Source organism: Pleurodeles waltl, chromosome 7 (genome assembly GCF_031143425.1).
Source record: "Pleurodeles waltl isolate 20211129_DDA chromosome 7, aPleWal1.hap1.20221129, whole genome shotgun sequence".
Taxonomy (NCBI): Eukaryota; Metazoa; Chordata; class Amphibia; order Caudata; family Salamandridae; genus Pleurodeles; species Pleurodeles waltl.
In genome coordinates, this window is record NC_090446.1 from 488,574,779 (window position 1) to 488,597,148 (window position 22,370).

The 22,370-nt window shown below is 47.3% G+C and overlaps 1 protein-coding gene across 2 annotated transcripts in view; it reads left to right on the top strand.

The window, feature by feature from the left end:
• The first annotated feature begins 962 nt into the window (after nt 1-962).
• Nucleotides 963-22,370, top strand: part of LOC138304239 (selection and upkeep of intraepithelial T-cells protein 2-like) — a 185,762-nt gene continuing 164,354 nt past the window's right edge. For both annotated transcript variants that reach the window (XM_069244131.1, XM_069244133.1), the window contains exon 1: nt 963-1,098. The gene's annotated coding sequence lies outside the window, so the exon portion shown is untranslated. The remainder of the gene's footprint in view (nt 1,099-22,370) is intronic.

Sequence of the window (22,370 nt, forward strand, 5' to 3'; positions counted from 1 at the left end):
AAATGTGATGTTATTATTTGCAATCCTGTCCTAATAAATGGCTTTTTAGTCTATTCAGGAGTGTGTTCATAATTGTGTCTCGGTGAAGGGCCAAGTGGTGAGCAGAGACACAGTATAGTCTCTCCACGGGATCCTTTGTAACGAAGAAGGCCTCACAGGACAGGAATTGGAGGGAGGGAAGCAAGGGAGGGCTTTAGGGGTGGGTACATATAGTTAGGTTGGGGAGGTGTCAGTCTCTTCTGTGCAAAAGCTGAATGCGCTGTCGGACGTTTGGCCACCAACCCACCCTACATAGGTTGAGCACTTAGACAGAGGTTAAGGTTGGGGGGGGAGATTTTGGGTTCGGGTTCTAGTTGCCAGTGAGTGGACAGTAGCTGGGGGAGGGTTGAGAGTCAGATGCAGGCATGGACACCCTTCCAGGAGGGGGAAGAAGAAGCAGGTGAAGGATGACAGTGTGGGGAATGCCCTAATGAGGCAGGGTATGAAAGGAGAGTATGGATGGTAGGTGAATAGAGGTGGAGGCTGGGTGAACTGAGGCAAAAGTGGGGGAAAGAAATGGAAAGTGAAAGGTGGGGTGTTTCAAAAAGGAGCAGTACGGAAAGTAAGCTGGAAAGTTGGAATATTCAAAGTTAATCAAATGTTTTGTTATTAATTGCAATTCTGTCCTAATAAATGGCCTTTTACACTATTTGAGAGTGTGGTGGTGATTGTGTCCTGCATGGCTCTGACTTGTTTATCTGCATGCAATCAGTGTTAGGGGAACATTCAGGTGAGAGGAAGTCAATGTAATTCATAATAATGTTTCAGTCATCTGAAGCAGTGCACGCGTGCACATACAGTATTCAACACAGGCAGAAAGCTGCCTTTTCCTAGTGGTGCAGCATTGGAGGGGCCCCGCCTATTTCCTGACTATTCACTTCATGAACTGGGCCTGGGCTTCAGGCTATAGGTGTGAATGAAAAAGAGCGAGACTGCAGAGAAGACGTCTTTCGAATCAGACGCTGTTCACTCACCCTACTTTGTCCTCAAGAGACTGTCGCGAATATAAAAGAGTTCTGTCTGACAGCCACATCTGGAGACCTCTGGGAGAGACATCCAAGTTAAGTCTGTGAAGGGTTCTTGGGCTTTTAATGTTTGTTACGATTTAAGTGTCTTTAGGTTTTTACGCGCTTTTCCCGCACCATTCCTTAAAAACTCATCTCATCACTTGATGCCCCATTGACAGCGACTGTAGAGAGTCCAGAGACTGTATGGTCACGGAGTTTGAACTATCTGCTTGAGCTAGTCTGATGTGCCCTGGATGGTAGTGGGAGAACCAGGCATTGGGGGGCTGTGTGAAAAGGTTTGATCGATGGATAGTGGAAGACTGACACTGGTGGGCAGTGAGAGGCACTGGAAGGTAATGTGAGGAGTTTGCTGAGGAAGCGGAGAGGGGGTTATTGGTTTGTACTGGGGCGCGTGAGAGGTGCTACTGGTAAGTAGTGTGAGGGAGGGACATGGGGATGGAGGTGAGCAGCATGAGAGGCTGGCTGTGGCGGGCAGTGTGAGGTGCAAGTATTTGGCAGTGTAACGAAAGCCGGCTCGGGTGAGCTGTATGGGGAGCAGTGTTGTAAATGGGCCGGTTCTGTCCGTACTGAGTATACTTTTAATTGGAGAGTACCGCCACTTCTCAGAAACAAGCAGGTACTCTGCCACAGAGTACCTGCACTTACATTTTTCCATTTCAAGCACTGGCGGGGAGCAAGCGTCAGTGGTATAACAGAAGCCCCCTAGACCCCCGCGGTGGGAGCTGAACTCCAGGGGGCCCTGGAGGACAAGTGGCAGGGGATGGGCCGGGCGGGGACCCCCTCCCCTTACTTTACTGGGCCCCCTCAAGTTTCGCTACGCCATATATACCAATTAACCCGCTTCAGGCGGAGCACCCCGTTTTTTTTAGGCCAAAATAGGCTTCGTTTTGGTTGTCTCCCGCTTGAAACTCCCTCTGCTACAATAGACTTCAAATGGGGAAATACAGTCTATCGATCTTTTTTTTTTAACACCCCCACAAACTTTCCTGAGATAAAATGTTGCCATGTATGCGCAAGTATTAGGCAGTGGCGATCTGTGAAGCTGGGGTTGGTGGAGACAGGGTCGAAAAACCCACATTTGGGTGAAACCAGTGGCGTAGCGTGGGTTGTCAGCACCCGGGGCAAGGCAAGTAATTTGCGCCCCCTAACCCGTGGATTTTAGCACTCGAGTCTCTTCCAAGATGTTGCGCCCGGTGCGGCCGGCCCCCCCTGCACCCCCCACGCTACGCCACTGGGTGAAACGACAAGTATACTTGCTGCTTTTTATCACATATGTAATCCGAGCTTTGTTTTTTTTTAATGGAATTCCTGGTATGAGCTTCAAACTAGTTTTACTGGATATGAGCTTTGTTACAGAAGCGTACTTCTTGAAGCAGACCATGCTTGAGAGAAGGGGTGCGTAGTAGCCGGTTTGCGAGAGCCCGTACCTACCTTCCTTTGGGCAACTTTTCATTAAATTGTACCACAATGCACAGATATTAATAGTCCTTGGGCTGAGTAGGGTCCCCAGAAGGGTTTGGGGGTGGGTGCGAGCGTTGAGGGAGGGCTGCATGGGCTTGCGTAGCGCTCCCACCAGAGCTACCAGGGCCGGGTCTCGGACTTTTGTGACTCCTGCCAGAAAGGGAATGTGTCATGCCAGTCTAATTTGCACCCAGGGTGGAATGACAGGGAATGGCGTCAGAGGACATGCCATTTATTGAGTATTGGTGAAGTGACTTTGCAAGAAGCAACTTTCTTTCTTGGTGCGGATATCTGTAAAACAATTAAAAGATAAATATTAACGCTAATAAAGTAGGTACATATATTTAACATTTATATTGAATGGAAATTAGTTACATTAGTCACACTGGATGGAAAGGTTTGGCCTAGTCTCTCCAAATCGTTTATCTTAATCAAATGTTAGCAATTTATTTCGAGATTACAGCATTAGGCATTTATATATGTGTGAGATATTAATATGGGGTAAACCTAGCAGAAACGTTGCAAAGCACTGTGAAAACGCTGCAAAGTGCTGTAAAAACGCCGAAAGCGCCATAAAGTGCCAAAGACACAATCATCATGTGATAGGTGGAGTATATGGTTTGTGGACTATAAAGACATCATGATGTGGTTTTTTCTTTAAAGAGTATTCAGCTGTTTGCTAAATTGCAGCTAGGTTCAGACTATCCAGGTGGATATGGGGATATCGTTCCAGATCCTTGGTGCATAGATGGGAAAGGCCTTTTGTGTTTTTGTGTTTTCAGCACTTCTTCTATCGGAAGGTTTCCTTGCTGTGGGTATGTGGTGAGCCACTGGAAATCACAAGCTTGTCACCCAACAAGGCAGGGGTGTCAGTTGTGTGTATGTGGTATTTCTATAGTGCAAACCTAGCCAAAAGGCAGCTGAGCCCTGAACAGGGTAAATGATAGCACAAAGTCAAGGAGTGATCAGAAAGGTAGCTGGGCTGTGGACTGTTAATGGGCTGATACCTGGGAGGAGAGAGGTGCCCAGCCACATGGTATAGTCACCTAAATAGAGGACAGTGGTAAATAACCTTTGCATCAAATAGCATTGCGCTGTAGTTCTGGGTGTATTAATCTGTTTGATCCCAGGCAAATAGTCTCCATGCGCCTTATCCACTGATCTGACAATATGGTACCACTCTGAAACAGGTTTAATATAAGAAATAGACACCAAAGGCGTACTCCTTAGGCAGGTCCTGGTCATGGAAAGAAGAGGGGAGAGGATGTGGCTTTACAGCAATAGCTGCTGACCTTGAAACAGGGGGACAAGGCTGTGTCTCATTGTCAGATCAACCTCCTGTGATTCAGGGCTAATCACTTAATCTCTCCATGCTGAAGAAGGGAATGAGTCCTTGTGTAAGGTAACTGGTGCTCAAGTAAGTGCTCCAATTCCTTTGGGTTGTGTTCTTGATATGTAAACCTGCAAAACAAAAATGGCTTTTACTCACTTATTCAAGGTTGTCTGTATCATAATACCTGAAGGTGCTCTTGAACCTGTATGGTGCAGGACCCCTTCTGTGCTAAAATATCCCCCTACCAGTACCTGATAAGCAGCTCTTTCATGGCTTATAAAGGGCTGAAAGAGAGTTGCTTGTCCTCTGAAATGGTTAAAAGTGCCTTGGAAGGGAGGAGGGGCGAGGCACCAAAATGCAAGACTATGGGTGTAAGGTAGCACCTTTGAGTGGGCAGCAGGGTAGGTTCCCCAATCACAGGCCCCACCTGCCAAAGGCTGATGGGCCTCACAGCTATGGTGTCGGGTTGCACGGCCAAGCGTAGGAGGGGTCCTTTTCTGGGCCTCGCAGCTATTGTCCAGTACTACAAGGCCTAACAGAGGTTGGCCCCATTCCCTAATTCTCACACTACACATGCCTGTGAGGCCCCAAAGAGAGAGGGCCATCCCCTAGCCCTCGCAGTGCTGCACCACAAGAACACTCGTGCGAAGCCCTATGTTGGTGGGCTGAGAGTGGGGCCCAGAAGAGCTGCCCGTGGCTTCCAAGCAAGTAAAGAAGCATAAGGTCTAGAATAAAAACACAACCTTGTTTTTTACAAGGAATTAAGGGGATCGTGTATTTATTGCAACATGATAATTACAACAAAGTATCTGTTGTCAATATATCTTAGGGAAAGTATGTTTCCGTACGGACTGTCAATACCACAGGCACAGGCGAAGGTCTATTTACTTTTTACTGGGGGCCAAAATAAGTCCTGCTTGCTGATACAATGATGCACTTCCCCCCCTCTCTCATCTGCTGAGTGTCCTGATGCATTCATCCCCCAACCTGTGACTAGTTCTGGTGTCTCCTATTAAATGCTGAGCTCCCTAAGTCCATTCTTAATATGTAAACAAACAAACTAATTACATAAATAAAATAAATGGCGGGGCACACAGATTTTTTTACTAGCCTGCCACAATGCTGCCCAATGCTGACTTGCTAAATACAAAGACTGCCTTGTCTTACTTCCATCTTATGCCACTTCTTGACCCTGCCTCCCTCTTGCAGGTTCTCTTTTATTCCTTCTTTCTCCCTTTGTCACATTTTTTTTCTCTTCCTCCATCTTGCTCCTGGTTACCCCCTTCTCTCTCTTTCTTCGGGCAAAGCCCTTGTCCCCAAAAATGAGTGTTTTGTAGTGGGATTGCCAGAAGGACCACCAGGGTGATGTCCACTGAGTTCAAGATCTTTTTATGTACAAATAAGTATGTCCTAAAAAAAGGAGCTACAAAGGCCATCATCCCATTAGGTTCCGTGCACTCACTCCTTCCATTCTAACATTTCACATTGGAAAAACCTGAGTGCTTACCAGACATTTTCCCCTCCTAATTTCACTGAAAAGAAATTAACAGCCCACAAGTAAAAAAACAGAAAAGGCAACTGCCTTGAGACATTAACACAATGTCCTTAAACTTCTTTGGTATCCTGAGTTTATAATTAGATCCATAACATTCTTGTCACTGGTTGCATAGGACACCAACCTTTGATCTATCCTTCTGCCTCCCTCCACATGAAAATATACAATTCTCTCCTCTTCCTGGCTCATCAGCCTCTGATTAACACCCACTGAATCACACCCATCAAGAACTAACTCAACTGTAGTCCTCTTATGGCAAAAGGACTCAATTCTCTATTCGTCCATCTTTTGAAAATGTATATCACTCTTATACGATTGAACCAACACACCCTTATTAACCAACTCTGATTTCTAAATCCTCTACCTTTGTCCCAATCGAACCACATGCTATATTGAGCAAATATTACCCACTGATTACTGACATACTTCATCCTTTCATCTTGCTATATACATTTTCACTCTTTTTTCATGTCTTCATTGTCACCTTCCTTGTCTAACTTCTTAGGTCTCTTTATATTCATCAAACAACTAGTCTAGTGAGACTGGTTTCCTTCTCCACAGCAACTCGAACAATGATTTCCCAGAAAGGTGCTGCGTTACTCTATAATCCTATAATCTATCCTACAATGCCTTTGTCTAACTAATTTTGGACTGGATAGACTCCTTCATTAATGTTTTGAAATGTCACACCTGGCCATTGCAATCAGAAACTACAGCGCTACACAAGAAATGCCACAACTCATCAGAAAGGCCTGTGTCTAGGTCAGTGTGAAATATGTTACATTGTCAATCACAGTATCCTTAGGAATACTTTCTCACAGCATGCATCCTTGAGAAAAGTGATTATGTCGTCTCTGATAATGCTCTGTACCATACATATGTTGGGCCATTTAGAAAAACACTCAATTAATACAATAGCATATTATTCTTTTGTAGAAACACCCCAAAAATTCCCAGGATATCTATTTGCTAATTTCTTCCAAGGAGCATTGAGGAGGTCAACTGTGGACATGGGGCATTTAATGACTTGGCTATATTGTCAATCCTGCTGCATGTAACAGAATCTCTCACCCATCAGTCCAATACAGCATTGATCCAAGACCACTAATATTATTCCTTAGCCCTCATTTTCAGACATCTCACGATTATCTTTATGTCATAAAGCCAAAATCTCTTTCTGCAACCCTTCCAGAGTTATGATCTTTTCCCCTCTCACCACAATACCATTATTCCACATTAACGCATCTTTAGATTTCAGAGAAGCTTGGCCCTCACTGACAAGATACCTCTCTTCTGACCTCCCTTTAACCAAACATTTATTCACAACTCCAAGTGACATATCCTTCTTCAGTTCCTGGAAACTCTTATTTTCTATCAAAGCAGCAGGTTTCACTATTCTTTTAAGAACATCTTCATAAGGAATAGGTCCCTTACACTCATATTCACCCGAATCTTCTTCAGCCTCTTCTATCCCGAAGGGTTACCTAGGTAATTCGTTTGATTGTTCATTCAGACTTCCCATCTTATAGTCAATAGTGTGGTAAAAAGCTTGCAATTTAGATGTCAACCTGCCTAACCTATATGTTAAAGTACAACTTTGCCAAGGCACCCACATAATAACTAGTGATTTGTGATCTATTTCTATGGTAAATCCAGTGCTCTACAGATATGTGCCAAAATTCTCAATTGACCATGTACATGCCATTCACCAAATGTTTGGCCTCAGAGTTTGAGACCCATACAAGTCTATTCTTTCATCATCTGTATCTTTTAGCACCAAAACTTCTCCTAGACTATAACCACTAGTATTCACCATGCCCACATCTCTTATCCCCAACAGAAAGGGTTTCAATCACATTGCAAAACATTTTAATTTTTAATCATTTCAAACAACTGTCTTGTTACTGTCCCCAAAATACTGTAAATTTTTAACATCAACTGGTAAAGTTGTTTGAACTGCGATGTATATTTTGCAAGTAACCATGGGTAAAATTTCGCAAGCACCATTAATTGTTATTTTGTCTATGGGCTGCGTGCATTTACACTTACTTTTGCATGGTACTCTTCAGGTTGCAACCCACACTTAGAAATATTGTTCCTTACATATTCCACATCATCTCTAAGAGTGCTTGCATTGATGTCACCTCAATGAAAAGCTCACCTTCTGTGATGCTGTCAATACTTGCCTTAGATTGATGGCATGTTCCTCCTTATCTTGACTAAAAACCAAAATACCAGCATGGAAGGCTTTGGCAGCTTTCAACTCCTCCAAGACTCAACTCATCAACCATTGGAATACAGCAGCTGCACTGGCCAACCCAAACATCATCCTTTTTAATTGATAAGACCTCTTGCATGTATTAAACCCAGTATTAAACGCAGTACAGTCTTTGGACTCATCTGCCAGTTTGACCTGATGGTAAAGACTAGTGGGATAAATTGTGGAATTTACTGTAGTTCCTGAAACAGTAGAGTAGCAAGCATTTCCTTTAGATTCAGTAATGAAAAACTGTTAATCTAAATGTATTTGTTCAGGCACCATAAATCACAACAAAGTCTCAGTTCACCAAAACCTTTTATAACTATTCTACTTCCAAAACAAATTAAGATAGCTTTAGCACACAACTTGCATAACATATCTTTGAGTTTCACCCTATATGCCAAGGAAACATTTATCATGTATTGCCTTTCATGAATAAGATATTTAAAATAGATTTATATTTGAACCCTTGGAATTTCCTCATACTCTAACACTTCCTGGAACTCACTCTTCGAAGTGCACCAAGAGAGTCTCAGAGATACAGCGTGCTTTACAAGACAGTATACCTTAACATTATGGACCACAGTCTCTCCAAGTTACTTCTAATGCCCTAGCTTATGCTTTTAAGAAAACTCTCCACAGGAGGCAGCTATTTAGTGTCCTGGTCTGCTTTCCATCATATACATACACTATACCTTCCACCCCAGTGAAAGACAAACAAACCTGCCAGGGGCAAATAACTTGCTATCACAAAATCCCCAAGTAGATATGGATGAGTGGAAAACTTGCCTTGGGTCTAAAATGTGGCAGTGGCTTATCTGAATTGGCCCCCATTTCATAAGTATTACAACATTGGCATGCTGCGAGCTCCATTGGAGACAACAGAGTGCTCCGGGCTTTTATTGGCTGGTAAAAGCCCGGAGCTTCATCATTCCAATGTTCTATGTTCGTAGGAACAGCTGTGAACAATGGGCTCACGGAGCTCGAGTGGATTTCAGTCCCCTCGGGCTCTGTGAGGACTTTGTTTTATTTATTAGAACATGGTGCCCTCTAGTGACGGAATGTTCTAATAGGCTTATAGCCCTTCGTAGTAGGGCTATACCAGCAATTAAAGTCCTGCTCTCTTGTTAAAGGCCCTCTCCTTCGGTTCGGGCATTTAATGACAGAGCAGGCCTTTAATGGCTGGTATTGCCCGCTACAGTGGGCTCGAAGGCTATATTAGAATGTTTGAATGTTGAGTACTCCATTAAAGACAGTGGTGTAGCTCTGGACTTCTAATGGCTGGTAAAAGCCTGGAGCTTCAACATTCCAATGTTTGTCTTTCACAGCTGTTGCTGTGAACAAAGGCCTCATGGAGCCAGAGGGGATTTCAACCCCCTTCGGTTCTGTTAGGCCTCTGTTTTACTAATTAGAGCACTCATCTATCTAGGGGCAGAGTGTTCTACTAGCCTTCTAGGCTGCCGTAGCTGGGCTATACCCGCCATTAAAGGCCCACTTCCTTGTTAAAGTCACTTGCCTTTGGCCTAGGTCCTTAACGCTGAAGTGGGCCTTTAATGACCGGTTTAGCCCGCTACGATGGGTTATACGGATATAACAGTCCTTGGGGATCCCTCTAGAAACAACTATATATTACAGGGTCTCTTGTTCCAGCACCTTGATGTATTCTAATTTCTGCTGGCGTTAATTACTCTTTACACTATAGTTCTGGGAAACCAAGGTGCTGGAATCGAATCTGCAACCGCTAGGCTGCATTGTAGGCAGCCTAAACAATGTGCACTCTAAAGGCAGTCCACAGATACGTGCCAACCACAAACACATATTGCCAATGAGTACAACTGTCCTGCAGTCTCCTGCTTCTCTTCAAGGTTCTGTAGTCTCCTTTTTCTTAGTTTAGGATTCCCTTTGCTAGTTGGGCACAGTACTTGAATCACCACGATCTCCAGCTTAAGATCTTCAGGAACACCTTCTAGGACTATTCTGTAGCAGCTGTAGTGGATGCTGTCTCACTTCTTAAAGAGTGAGGAGAATATTGCCTGGACTGAGTTCATGCAGTGCCATCTCATTACTTCATTATGCCGCTAAACTGAAAGGCATCATGGACCCCATTTTGTGTTCCAGGATTCTAAATTTGTATGTAACCTTCACCTTCAAGGAGGACATGGCTGCCCCCCTGGGCTGTGTGTGTCCTCTTGGTGTTTGATGTTAGGACTACCAATCCAGTTCTCCTTTATCAGACTGTTTAGACTTGGATATCCTAACACTGATTGTAGAATCATCTTTTTTATTTCATGTTGGAAAATGGGTTATTGGTAAGGGCAGGTAGGTACCTACACCTATCAACAAGCCACTAACCTCCACTTAGGTCCAGTTAGGTCTCAGTAAATTAACCCCAGCTCAACCCTTGGTAGCTTGGCAACGAGCGTCAAGGCTTAACTTAGGAGACAGTGTGTAAAGCATTAAAATATCACAAAACAGTAATCAAATAAAACACAGGAAACAGTTTAAAAATCCAAAACCAATTTATAAAAATAGTTTATATTTTTATCTTTAAAATGACACAAAAACGAATAAAATCGGATAAGGGGAACCGGAGATATGAATTTTTAAAGAATTATTATTTTTCTAGCGCTTAGAAACAAAAAGCGCCAATCGGGTCATCTGGTTGCACCTCGACCGGGGCAAAGTCAAAGTTTCAGGCCGACCGCGATGGAGCCCTGCTCGGCTACAAGTCGCGGGAGGCCTCGGTTAAAAAGTTACCTTCTGACTTAGTCTTTATTTTGAAGATTTTCTTCAGCGGGACGAACCTGCCAGTCGAATCCGACCTCCTGGAGCCCTTGTCCGGATACGCGATGCTGGATTCCTCGGTGGAGATTTTTACCTTCGGACTTAGTCGTTTTTTCGAGGTGAAAATCCTTTGACCGGGGTAAACCTGGATCTTGATCCGACGTCCGTGGAGCCCTTCTCGGATACGATGGCTGGGAGGTCCCGGTCAACTTTTTACCTTCGGACTTAGGGGGTCATTCTGACCCCGGCGGTCTCTGACCGCCGGGGCCAGGGTCGGCGGGAGCACCGCCGACAGACCGGCGGTGCCCCACAGGGCATTCTGACCGCGGTGGTTCGGCCGCGGTCAGATGCGGGAAACCGGCGGTCTCCCACCGGTTTCCCGCTGCCCTGCAGAATCCTCCATGGCGGCGGAGCGCGCTCCACCGCCATGGGGATTCTGACACCCCCTACCGCCATCCTGTTCCTGGCGGGTCTCCCGCCAGGAACAGGATGGCGGTAGGGGGTGCCGCGGGGCCCCTGGGGGCCCCTGCAATGCCCATGCCAATGGCATTGGCACTGCAGGGGCCCCCGTAAGAGGGCCCCACAAAGTATTTCAGTGTCTGCTATGCAGACACTGAAATACGCGACGGGTGCCACTGCACCCGTCGCACCCCTGCAACTCCGCCGGCTCCATTCGGAGCCGGCATCCTCGTTGCAGGGGCATTTCCGCTGGGCCGGCGGGCGCTCTTTTGGAGAGCGCCCGCCGGCCCAGCGGAAATGTATGAATGGCCGCCGCGGTCTTTTGACCGCGGTGCGGTCACGAGGCCGCCCGCCAAGGTCTGAATCAGGCCCTGAGTCTCTTTTTCTGAGATTTTTCTTTACCGGGACGAACCACCAAGTCAGGCCGGGTCGCGGTTGAGGCAAGCCGGCTAGAATTTCCGCGGCGGGTCGGTCCCTCTCTGGAGCTTTTTTACAAAAATTCTCAAATCTTCTCCAAACTTCTGGGGCTTCACCCAGATGTTCTTTTAAGGTTCTTTTGGGGTCCACAGCTCACCCCAAGGGTCCAGAAGTTCTCAGATGGTCCTTGGGGGGTGCGGACTTCAACTCCCAGAATGCACCTGGCGCAAACTCCTTTTTGGCCACTGGACAGTGGTCACTTTCCTCAGGAGTTGGTGCAGGGGACTCTGGATAGCAATTTTTCACCTGTAGCAAACAGGGAGTCCCTCCTTGAACCAGTTGAAGCCAGGCAAAGTCCTTCTTGTGGTGAAGCCCAATTGTGCAGCTGGTGCAGTCCTTCTGAGTGCAGGTTCCAGGTGCAGGCCAGGGGTCCAGCAGGTCAGTCCTTCTTCTCCTTTAGTTCTTTTCTTGTTGAAATCTGGTGGGGATCTGAGGTGTGGGTGCAGGTCTGCCAGTTTTATCCTTGCTCCTGGGTGAAAAGCAGGGGGGTCCTGGTTCTCCAATCAGGTACAGGGTCGTCCCCCTGTGATGACCACTTCCTGGGAAGTGTGGCAAAAATCCATCCCAGAGGGCAACATTCTCTAAAAATCCAACATGGCTGAATCTGATTTTTGGAGGTTACATCTGGCTGAGCCCACCCACTGGTGTGGCTAAAAATCATAAACACACCCCTCTCCTGCCCTCTCCTAATCTAATCAAGGGGGCACCTAGTTGTCTGGGGTTGCAGGATGTGGGGGTGTTGCTGGGTGCTCCAAATGTCCTTCTCTGCCTTTGAAGACCAGTTTGGCAGCCCTCCCCCTTCCTGCCTCACCATCTGCTGAGGGGAGATTCTCTCCCACAAGCACATTCCTTTGTGTGAAGCCAGGCCACTTCACACCTCATCAAGGCAGCTTGGCTAAGCTGCTGCAGGCTGGCGAACACCACCGCATCCCTCTACCTCCTCACCGCCGCTGGGGAAAAATCACCCAAGACCAACTAACCAGCACCCTCGTCAAAAACCCACCACCCGACTCAACCGACCCGAGCACTGCCGCCATCAACCTCCATCAATGAATCCTCGACTGCGCCAACACCTTAGCCCCACTCAAGAAACCCACCGCCAACCCAGGAAAGAAAAAACCAGCCTGGTTCACAGATGAACTGACCGCCTCCAAAAGCCTCTTCCAGAAGCTCAAGAAGAAGTGGATCTTAGAGCGCACACCCGACAACCTCGCCTCCCTCAAAGACGCCAACCGTGAACACCACCAATGGATCCGAGTCGCCAAGCGCGCCCACTTCACTGAACGCATCAACAACAACGCCCACGACTGCAAAGAACTCTTCGACATCGTGAAGGAACTCTCAAACCCCAACGCCAACTCCAACGACATCCCGCCCTCCCAGAAACTCTGCGACGACCTCTCCACCTTCTTCCACCAGAAAATCACAACCATCCACGACAGCTTCAACGCCACTCCGCCGCCAGACCCCACCCCTGACATCTCCACAGACGCCTGCCGCCTCACCGCCTGGACCCACGTGGACGACACCGAAACAATAACAACCATGAACACCATCCACTCAGGCTCCCCCACGGACCCATGCCCACATCACGTGTTCAACAAAGCCAACGCCATCATCGCCCCCAAACTCCCAAGATCATCAACCTCTCCTTCGACTCCGCCACCTTCCCAGACAGCTGGAAACACGCAGAAATCCAACCCCTCCTCAAGAAACCCAAGGCTGACCCCAACGACCTCAAAAACTTCCGACCGATCTCTCTCCTCCCTTTTCCAGCAAAAGTAATTGAGAAGATCGTCAACACCCAGCTCGCCCACTTCCTCGAAGACAACTCCATCCTAGACCCCTCTCAATCCGGTTTCAGACGAAACCACAGCACCGAGACTGCACTCCTCGCCGCCACATATGACATCAGAACTCAAATGGACAACGGCGAAACCTCGGCCCTCATCCTCCTCGTCCTATCAGCCGCTTTTGACACAGTCTGCCACTGCACCCTACTGACCCGCCTCCATGAAGCCGGCATCCAAGATAAAGCCCTCAACTGGATCTCATCCTTCCTCTCCGACAGAACCCAGAGAGTCCGACTCTCCCCTTTCCGCTCCAAAGCCACCAACCTCATCTGCGGTGTCCCCCAAGGCTCCTCCCTCAGCCCTACGTTGTTCAACGTCTACATGGCCCCCCTCGCTAAACTGGCCCGCCAACATCACCTCAGCATCATCTCCTACGCCGACGACACCCAGCTCGTCCTCTCCCTGACCAAAGACCCACTCACCGCCAAAACCAACCTCCACGAGGGACTAAAAGCCATCGCCGAGTGGATGAACGACAGCCGCCTGAAGCTCAACTCCGACAAGACGGAAGTCCTCATCCTCGGGCGCACCCCTTGGGCCTGGAACGACTCCTGGTGGCCCACCGACTTCGGACCCCCACCCACCCCAGCCAGCCACGCAAGAAACCTCGGTTTCATCCTGGACTCCGCCCTCACCATGTCCAAACAGGTCAGCGCCATCCCCTCTTCCTGCTTCAACACCCTTCGAATGCTCCGCAGAATTTTCAAGTGGATCCCAACAGGAACCAGAAAGACGGTAACCCAAGCCCTCGTCAGTAGCAGACTTGACTACGGCAACGCACTCTACACAGGCATCCCAACAAAAGACATCAAACGACTCCAGCGTATCCAAAATGCATCCGCCCGCCTGATCCTCGACATACCCCGCCGATGTCACATCTCCCCTCACCTGAAGGACCTCCACTGGCTCCCCGTGGACAAGAGGATCACCTTTAAACTCCTCACCCACGCTCACAAGGCTCTACACAACACCGGACCTACCTACCTCAACTCCAGACTCAACTTTTACGCCCCCACTCGTCAACTCCGCTCTGCCAATCTCGCCCTCGCCATCGTCCCCAGGATCCAGCGCAAGACCTCCGGCGGCAGATCCTTCTCCTTCCTCGCCGCCAAGACCTGGAACTCTCTCCCCACCTCACTACGCCAGACCCAGGACCTCCTCACCTTCAGGAGACTCCTCAAGACCTGGCTCTTCGACCGCTAACAGCTCACACCCCCCCCCCGCGCCACGAAACCCTGACGGGTACATAGTGCGCTTTACAAATGAAATGATTGATTGATTGATTGGCCAATCAGAGCACAGCAGCAAAAACAATGCAGGGCTGAAATTGGCAACTTTTTAGGTAAAGTCTAAAACCTTTTACCTGAACAAGTTATATTAAATCCCACAACTGGAAGTTGTGGGATTTATTACAACAATTAATTTGATACCAAATTCTTGGTATGCAACATTTAAGGAGACTTTAAAATTTTAAATAAAGTCTCCCCATTCTAGCCTATGAAGGCCATTTACTTCAATGAGGGAAAAACAAATTTGGCTGTTTTTACCTCACCAGGGTTTATAAATCTATTTTTATAAAGTCCCTGCTTATAGTTACATGTCACCCAGCCCTAGGGGCACATAGGGCACACCTTAGGGGTGACTTATATGTAAAAATAAGGTTGTTTAATACTTTGGAACTACTTTTAATTCCAAAGTCGAATTTGCATATAACTTTAATTTAAAAGCAGCCAGCAAGGCTGGCCTGCCTTTAAAATGACACTGGGCACCTCAGCAGTGCACCTAGGTGTGCACCACCTATGCTGTGGTCCCTAAACCTACATGCCCTACCATATACTAGGGACTTATAGGTAGGTTAACTTAGCCAATTATAATTAGCCTAATTTGCATATCCATTTTACACAGAGCACTGGCCCTGGGACTGGTAAGCAGTACCCAGGGCACAGCCAAGAGTCAGTAACCACCAGTACCTGTCCAAAAAGTGTGGGAGTGATCAGGGCAAAAAAGGAGGACTTTCCTACATTTCAGCCTTACGTTTAAATTAAAAACCCGTACAAGGATACTTACATAAACTAATTAACTAATTTGATTCCATCTGGCAGCACTAAAAACAGATCACTCTGCTTTCAATCCTTTTCTTTGTATAGCACGTGTCAGTTTACGGGCACTTAACACTTAATGCCCGATGGAAGAGCAAACAATATGCAGATGAACAAAGCCTCTGCTGATAAGTAGAACAATGCTCCTCCTTTTACCTCTCTACAGTGACACCTAGTTAGATTCTCTCAGGAATTCATTTTACACCTGAAGGTACAAATGAGTTCATGAAAACGATAGTGAATTTCAAATCCCTGTAACTTTGGTTGAAGACCTACAAAAGGAGCCTGTGAGGAAGTTGACAAATTCAACTCAGCCTTTATGGATTGCAGCTGTTTCAAAGTCACTTTCTTCAACTGAAGGAAACATCTAACTGCCATTTGGAAAGCTGTTACATTTTGAGCCAACAACCTTGTCTCTTTCCTCATCATGTCAATCTCCGTCCTAAGCAAAGAAAGTTGTATCTTAAGCCCAACCTTCTTCTCAAAACCAAAAGCACTTACCATCTCTCTGTTCTATCAATCTCTTTCCTATCATAACCGTGACACTGTCTCATTTCCTTGTCCACACCCACCTCGTCTTCTGTCCTGATTTAATTCTTATTTGGCCTCTACAGGGAAGTCCTGAAACATTCAATGAGCATAAACTATGCAGAAGAACTCGAACAAAGGCACTTGCTATAGCAGAATGTATCTTCAGCATCAAAATCAAGCAGGGGGATTACCACAGGGTACTGGTAGGCTGTAGAAGGCCAACCTAATGTGTGCATTTGCCATATAAAGTATTTGACATGCGTCTTCCATCTAGATTATTAATTAGAGAATTGTCTTCAGGGATGTGTTAATAGATGCACCCTCCACACCCTCTCGTACAAAGCTCTGTTTCTCTCAGCAAACAAGAGCGCCCTCTAAAAATTATTGACCATTGTGTACAAAGTGGTCCATGGTTCAACTTCACAGTATCTAACGAGAACACTGAACTCAATATGTGTTGTGCACCAGACCCAAGGGTGCCAATTTAAAATGCAGGTAAACCTTCAAGTTAAACGAGCATGAGATTCTTCACAAACTCGTTTCCATTTCAGTCTTTTCTACCAATAATTGAGGCTGCTCACTCTCTGATTTCAAACTCACAGCAAGAATGTTTTCAAATGAAAACAGAGGCCATCATTATTTATGTTGACATAATAACATATTTAACATTATTAGCCAAGTTTATGACCCTGTTGATTTTATGACCTGCTTACAGATTGCAGATTAAGCAATCTTTATCTCGGTTTAATAATTTGAATAGAATACGTGCAATTTGTTTGCCTCGTTCCTAGAAATATCTTCAGTTGTCCTTAAATAGAGCTTCAGGCATTCGGAAGCTTGATTAAGCAGGTGCCTGCCAGTGTTTTTTATAAAACTATCATTACTTTTATCAAGGGTGAAGAGATTTTGACTCACTCTTGAAGTGAATAGACAGTTTACCAACGGAACAGCCAATTATTTTGAAACATCTTATGGGATCGAGCAGACGAACATTCATGGCTGGTGTAGGAGGCTGGCCTGGTTTGTAGTGTGTCCCGAAGGTACTTGCACCATATACCAGGTCCAGTTATCCCTAATTAGTGAAATGTAGACAGTGTCTAGAAGCAAGGCTCTCTAGGGGTAGTGTGGAGAAGCAGCCAAGGCCAAACTAAGAGACATGCAAAGCTCATGCAATACCACTGTAATCACACAGTACTCATACATATGAAAGAAAATACTCAGTGTTTCAAAAATAAAGGTACTTTGTTTTGGTTACACAAATGTCAAAAATAGCGTAGAGACTATACTCCCTTAGGAGATAAGTAATACACAAATTATATACACTAGTATGCAGAAATAGCTGTGAAAACAGTGCAAATAGTGAAAATCACAATAGTTAGAAATGGGCCTGAGGGGACACAAACCATATACTAAGAAAGTGGAATAAGAAAGTCGGTTTCCCACCTAGGCAAGTGTATTGTGTAGAGGGGCGCTGGGAGTATTAGAAAACACCAAAGGTAAGTAATAGAACCCATCCCAGAGCCCAGGAAGGCAGGAGTAAATCACAATAACTTTCCTAGAACACACAAGAACATGAGAAAGAAGATATTGCAAGAACCAGAAGAGACTGTAAGAGACCAAAGATGGATTCCTGGACCGGAAGACCTGTGAAAGAAGGGGACCAAGTCCAAGAAGCACTGAGAACAGGCGCCCCTGCTAACCCGGATGAAGGTGCAAAAGAAGAACCACCGTTGAAGAACAACAGTCAGTACTGCACCCAAGAAGACAGATGCGGGTTCTTGGTTGGTGAAGAAGATGTCCTACGCCGGGTGGATGATTGTAATCTGGTTTGTGTTGCTGTATTCCCCCAACAAGCCTTGGCACACGCATAGCTTGCTGTTAGTGGAAAATGGCGCTGCGGGGACTAGGAGGGACCTGATGGACTCTACCCAAAGGGGGAGTAGGAGGGGACTCTCAGCAACTCAGGGAGCCCTCAGAAGACCAGGCAGCATGCACAAAAGTCCCACAGCCCGGTGACAAAGAAGGTGCAAAAGGAAGCCCATGCAGCAGTACACAAAGGGATCCCACGCTGCCAGAGTACCACTCAGGAAGCTGCGCGTCGGAGGGAGGAGTGTTGGGGGCCGGAGCTGCATGGTGCAGGAAAAGCTTCATGGAAGAATGCCAACAAGCCTTGACAAATGCAAAACACGTGTTGCATAGGGTACTGTCTTGTGTGGAAAGGCAAGCTCTTACCTCCAGGACGTCAGGACCGTCGGGACCACTTCAGTCTACCACTCGTGTTGCTGGATCCATGCACTTCATCAGGATAGGGGACCCACGCCCCTGGTCGTCACTCCTGAGGGGCGCCTGCTTGAGCAGGGGAGTGACTCCTTCACTCCAAGGAAGATTCCTTCATTCTGGTGCAGGTTGAAGACAGGCTGTCCTTGAAGGATGCACGACCTGTAAACAGTTGCAGTTTCTGGCAGGAGCTGAAGATGCAATGTTGCAGAAGTGGTCTTTGCTTCTTTGTCGCAGTTTGTAGAGTTCCTGGAGGGTCCAGATGCAGTTTCTTCAGTGTAGAAGGTGAAGTAAAGGATGCATAGGATTCCTGCTGGAGACTTGCAATCTGAATCTGAAGGACCACCCAAGAGAGAGACCCTAAAAAGCCCTGAAAGCTAAACAGATAAGCACCTATCAGGAGAGGGCTCTGACTTCACCTGCTCACTCTGGCCACTCAGATGCTCCCAGAGAACCCTGCCAACTTGGAATCCAAGATGGCAAAACCTAGGGGCTCTGAGCACCACTCCTGGGGTGGTGATGGAAAGGGGAGTGGTCACTCCCCTTTCCTTTGTCCTGATTCTCGCCAGAGCAGGGACTAGGGGGTCCCTAAACTGGTTTAGACTGGATTATGCAAGGAGGGCACCATCTGTGCCCTTCAAAGCATTTCCAGAGGCCAGGGGAGGCTACCCCTCCAAAGCCTGCAACATCTATTTACAAAGGGAGAGGGTGTAAGACCCCTCTCCCAAAGGAAATCCTTTGTTCTGCCTTTCTGGGCTTGAGCTGCTCAAGCAACAGGAGGGAAGAAACCTGCCTGAGAGGTGGCAGCAGTTGGGGCTGCCTGGAAAACCTCAGAAGGCTGCATTGGCTATACTAGGGGTCCTCTAAGGATCCCCCAGAGTGCATGGAATCATACAACCAATGCTTTCAAAAGCAATGGGGTAGGATTCCAACATGTTTGATACCAAACATGCCTATGTTCGGAGTTACCATTATGTAGCTGGACATAGGTAGTTACCTATGTCCAGTACACACGTAAAATGGCATCCCCTCACTCACAAAGTCCGTGAAAATGGTCCTGGAGGTCATGGGGCACCTCTGGTATTGCAGGGGTGTCCTCACACACAGGTACTCTGCACCCTTCCCCCACAGCTAAAGGGCCTGCTCTAGGGGTGATTTATAAGTGACGATGCAGTGTAAATGGAAGTGAAAGGGTGCATGCACTATTTCACACAGGCTGCAATGGCAGTCCTACAGAAGCCTTTGCATGGTATTCCTATGGGTGGCAAAAGAAATGCCGCAGCCCATAGGGATCCCCTGGAACCCCAATGTCCTTGGTACCTAAGTACCATATACACTGGACTTATAAGGGAGCACCAGTATGCCAATTGTGGGTGAAATACTGGGTTACCAGTATGAATGACAAAATGTAGAGGAGAGAGTGCATAATCACCGGGGTCCTGGTTAGCTGGATCCCAGTGAACACCGTCAAACACACTGACATCAGGCAGAAAATGGGAAACCATGCCAAAAAGAGGGTACTTTACTACAGCTGGGAGCTATGATGTTATTAAAATATTGAATAGTGAGCTCAACTTCATCAAATGGGATAAGCTTTTTAGCAAACATTTACATCTACAGATAGTTATGGAACACAATTTGTATCTACGTAGTCCTTCGCTTTAGTTTCTATATCATCTCCAAAGAATGCAATTTATCATAATTTACCACATTGATCAAGATTATTTCAGCCATGTGAACCTTTATATTGTTTAGTGTGGTTTTGTCTCTCATTATTATCACAAGTGTGAGTGCAGGCATCAGTTGATTTTGTGACAGTATAGCCTGGAGCACCACATTTACGAGAAGGAGAATGAGTGTCTAAGAAAAAACAGTTTTCATGTTTCGGTTGAGTCTGCAAATGTATTTATTAAAACTAAAATGTGAATCAGTGGGTGAAGGATCCCCCAACATTTACTTAGGAGTTGAACTCCCAGGGGTGAGAAGAAGCACACATTTATACTCCAACACCGAAGTTTCCGCATTCAGTTGCATGTCTAAAAGGTTTTACTGCTAAAGTGCACAGTTGTAGATATAAGCTCATTAGAGGAGCATGTGACCTTCCAAGTATCAACAATAAAGCACTGTGTCTAGAGAGCACCATTTTGAAAATATCCCCTTAGTTGCCCGGGACTCCCCGTGTCTCAGCTCAGAAATGGGCACCACTATGCAACAGAGTTTAGGATCGAGAAGGAAACTTGGCAGTTACAGTTTACTTCAGTCAAGAAGTTACATAAGGGAACACATTTAATGTGACAATACACCCTTATGCGCTCCTTTACAGTGTAACCCAAAACATCAGCACACAATTGAGTACTCGGTAAATGGAAAACATCTTGTCTCTCCCCTTCTTGTGTAAGTGATTTCCACCAAAATCATCATCAGAAAGCATAAAGGTGTAAATAGAAGAGGTTTCACTGCCCCGAGTGAAACTATTGAGGCTGTGCAACTTTGAAAATATACATAAATGAAAAGAAATATGAAAAAAATGATGAGAATTACTTTTAAAATTGTCATGCCCCATCCCCAAACATGCATTTCAGTCAAGACCAGGAGCTCTGATTTACAGTTCGATGGAAGGGTTACGCCGCCGTCACAAACATGACAGATTTCCCGCCCTCCGTATTACAAGTGCCATTCAAATCAAATCAAATCAAATCATTAGCATTTGTAAAGCGCGCTACTCACCCGTGCGGGTCTCAAGGCGCTAGGGGGGAAAGGGGGGGTTATCGCTGCTCGAACAGCCAAGTCTTTAGGAGTCTCCGGAAAGCGGAGTGGTCCTGGGTGGTCCTGAGGCTGGTGGGGAGGGAGTTCCAGGTCTTGGCCGCCAGGAAGGAGAAAGATCTCCCACCCGCCGTGGAGCGGCGGGTGCGAGGGACGGCAGCAAGTGCGAGGCCAGCGGAGCGGAGGGGGCGGGTGGGGACGTAGAAGCTGAGGCGTCTGTTGAGGTATTCCGGTCCCTTGTTGTGGAGGGCTTTGTGTGCGTGGGTGAGAAGACGGAAGGTGATCCTTTTGCTGACTGGGAGCCAATGCAGGTGTCTCAGGTGTGCGGAGATGTGGCTGTTGCGGGGTACGTCGAGGATGAGGCGGGCCGAGGCGTTTTGGATGCGTTGCAGGCGGTTTTGGAGTTTGGCGGTGGTCCCGGCGTAGAGGGTGTTGCCGTAGTCCAGGCGACTCGTGACAAGGGCGTGGGTCACGGTTTTTCTGGTGTCGGCGGGGATCCAGCGGAAGATCTTGCGGAGCATGCGGAGAGTGAGGAAGCAGGCGGAGGACACGGCGTTGACTTGCTTGGTCATGGTGAGAAGAGGGTCCAAGATGAAGCCGAGGTTGCGGGCGTGGTCTGCGGGGGTCGGTGCGGTGCCGAGGGCCGTGGGCCACCAGGAGTCGTCCCAGGTGGACGGGGTGTTGCCGAGGATGAGGACTTCCGTTTTTTCAGAGTTCAGCTTTAGGCGGCTGAGCCTCATCCAATCTGCGACGTCCTTCATACCCTCTTGTAGGTTGGTCTTGGCGCTGGCGGGGTCCTTGGTGAGGGAGAGTACAAGTTGGGTGTCGTCGGCGTAGGAGGTGATGATGATGTCGTGCTTGCGTACGATGTCGGCGAGGGGGCTCATGTAGACATTGAAGAGTGTCGGGCTGAGCGATGAGCCTTGAGGTACGCCGCAGATGATCTTGGTGGGTTCTGAGCGAAACGGAGGGAGGTAAACTCTTTGGGAGCGGTTAGCGAGGAAGGAGGCGATCCAGTCCAGGGCCTGGCCTTGGATCCCGGTGGAGCGTAGGCGGGTGATTAGGGTGCGGTGACAGACGGTGTCAAAGGCAGCCGAGAGGTCGAGGAGAATGAGGGCGACTGTTTCACCGTTGTCCATCAGGGTTCTGATGTCGTCTGTGACTGAGATGAGGGCGGTTTCCGTGCTGTGGTTGGTTCGGAATCCGGTTTGTGAAGGGTCGAGCAGGTTGTTGTCTTCCAGGAAGGTGGTCAGCTGTTTGTTGACGGTCTTTTCTATTACCTTGGCTGGGAAAGGTAGAAGAGAGATGGGGCGGAAGTTTTTCAGGTCGCTTGGGTCAGCCGTAGGTTTCTTTAGTAGGGCGTTGACTTCAGCGTGCTTCCAGCATTCGGGGAAGGTAGCAGAAGAAAAAGAAGAGTTGATGACGGTCTGGAGGTGCGGGGCGATGATGTC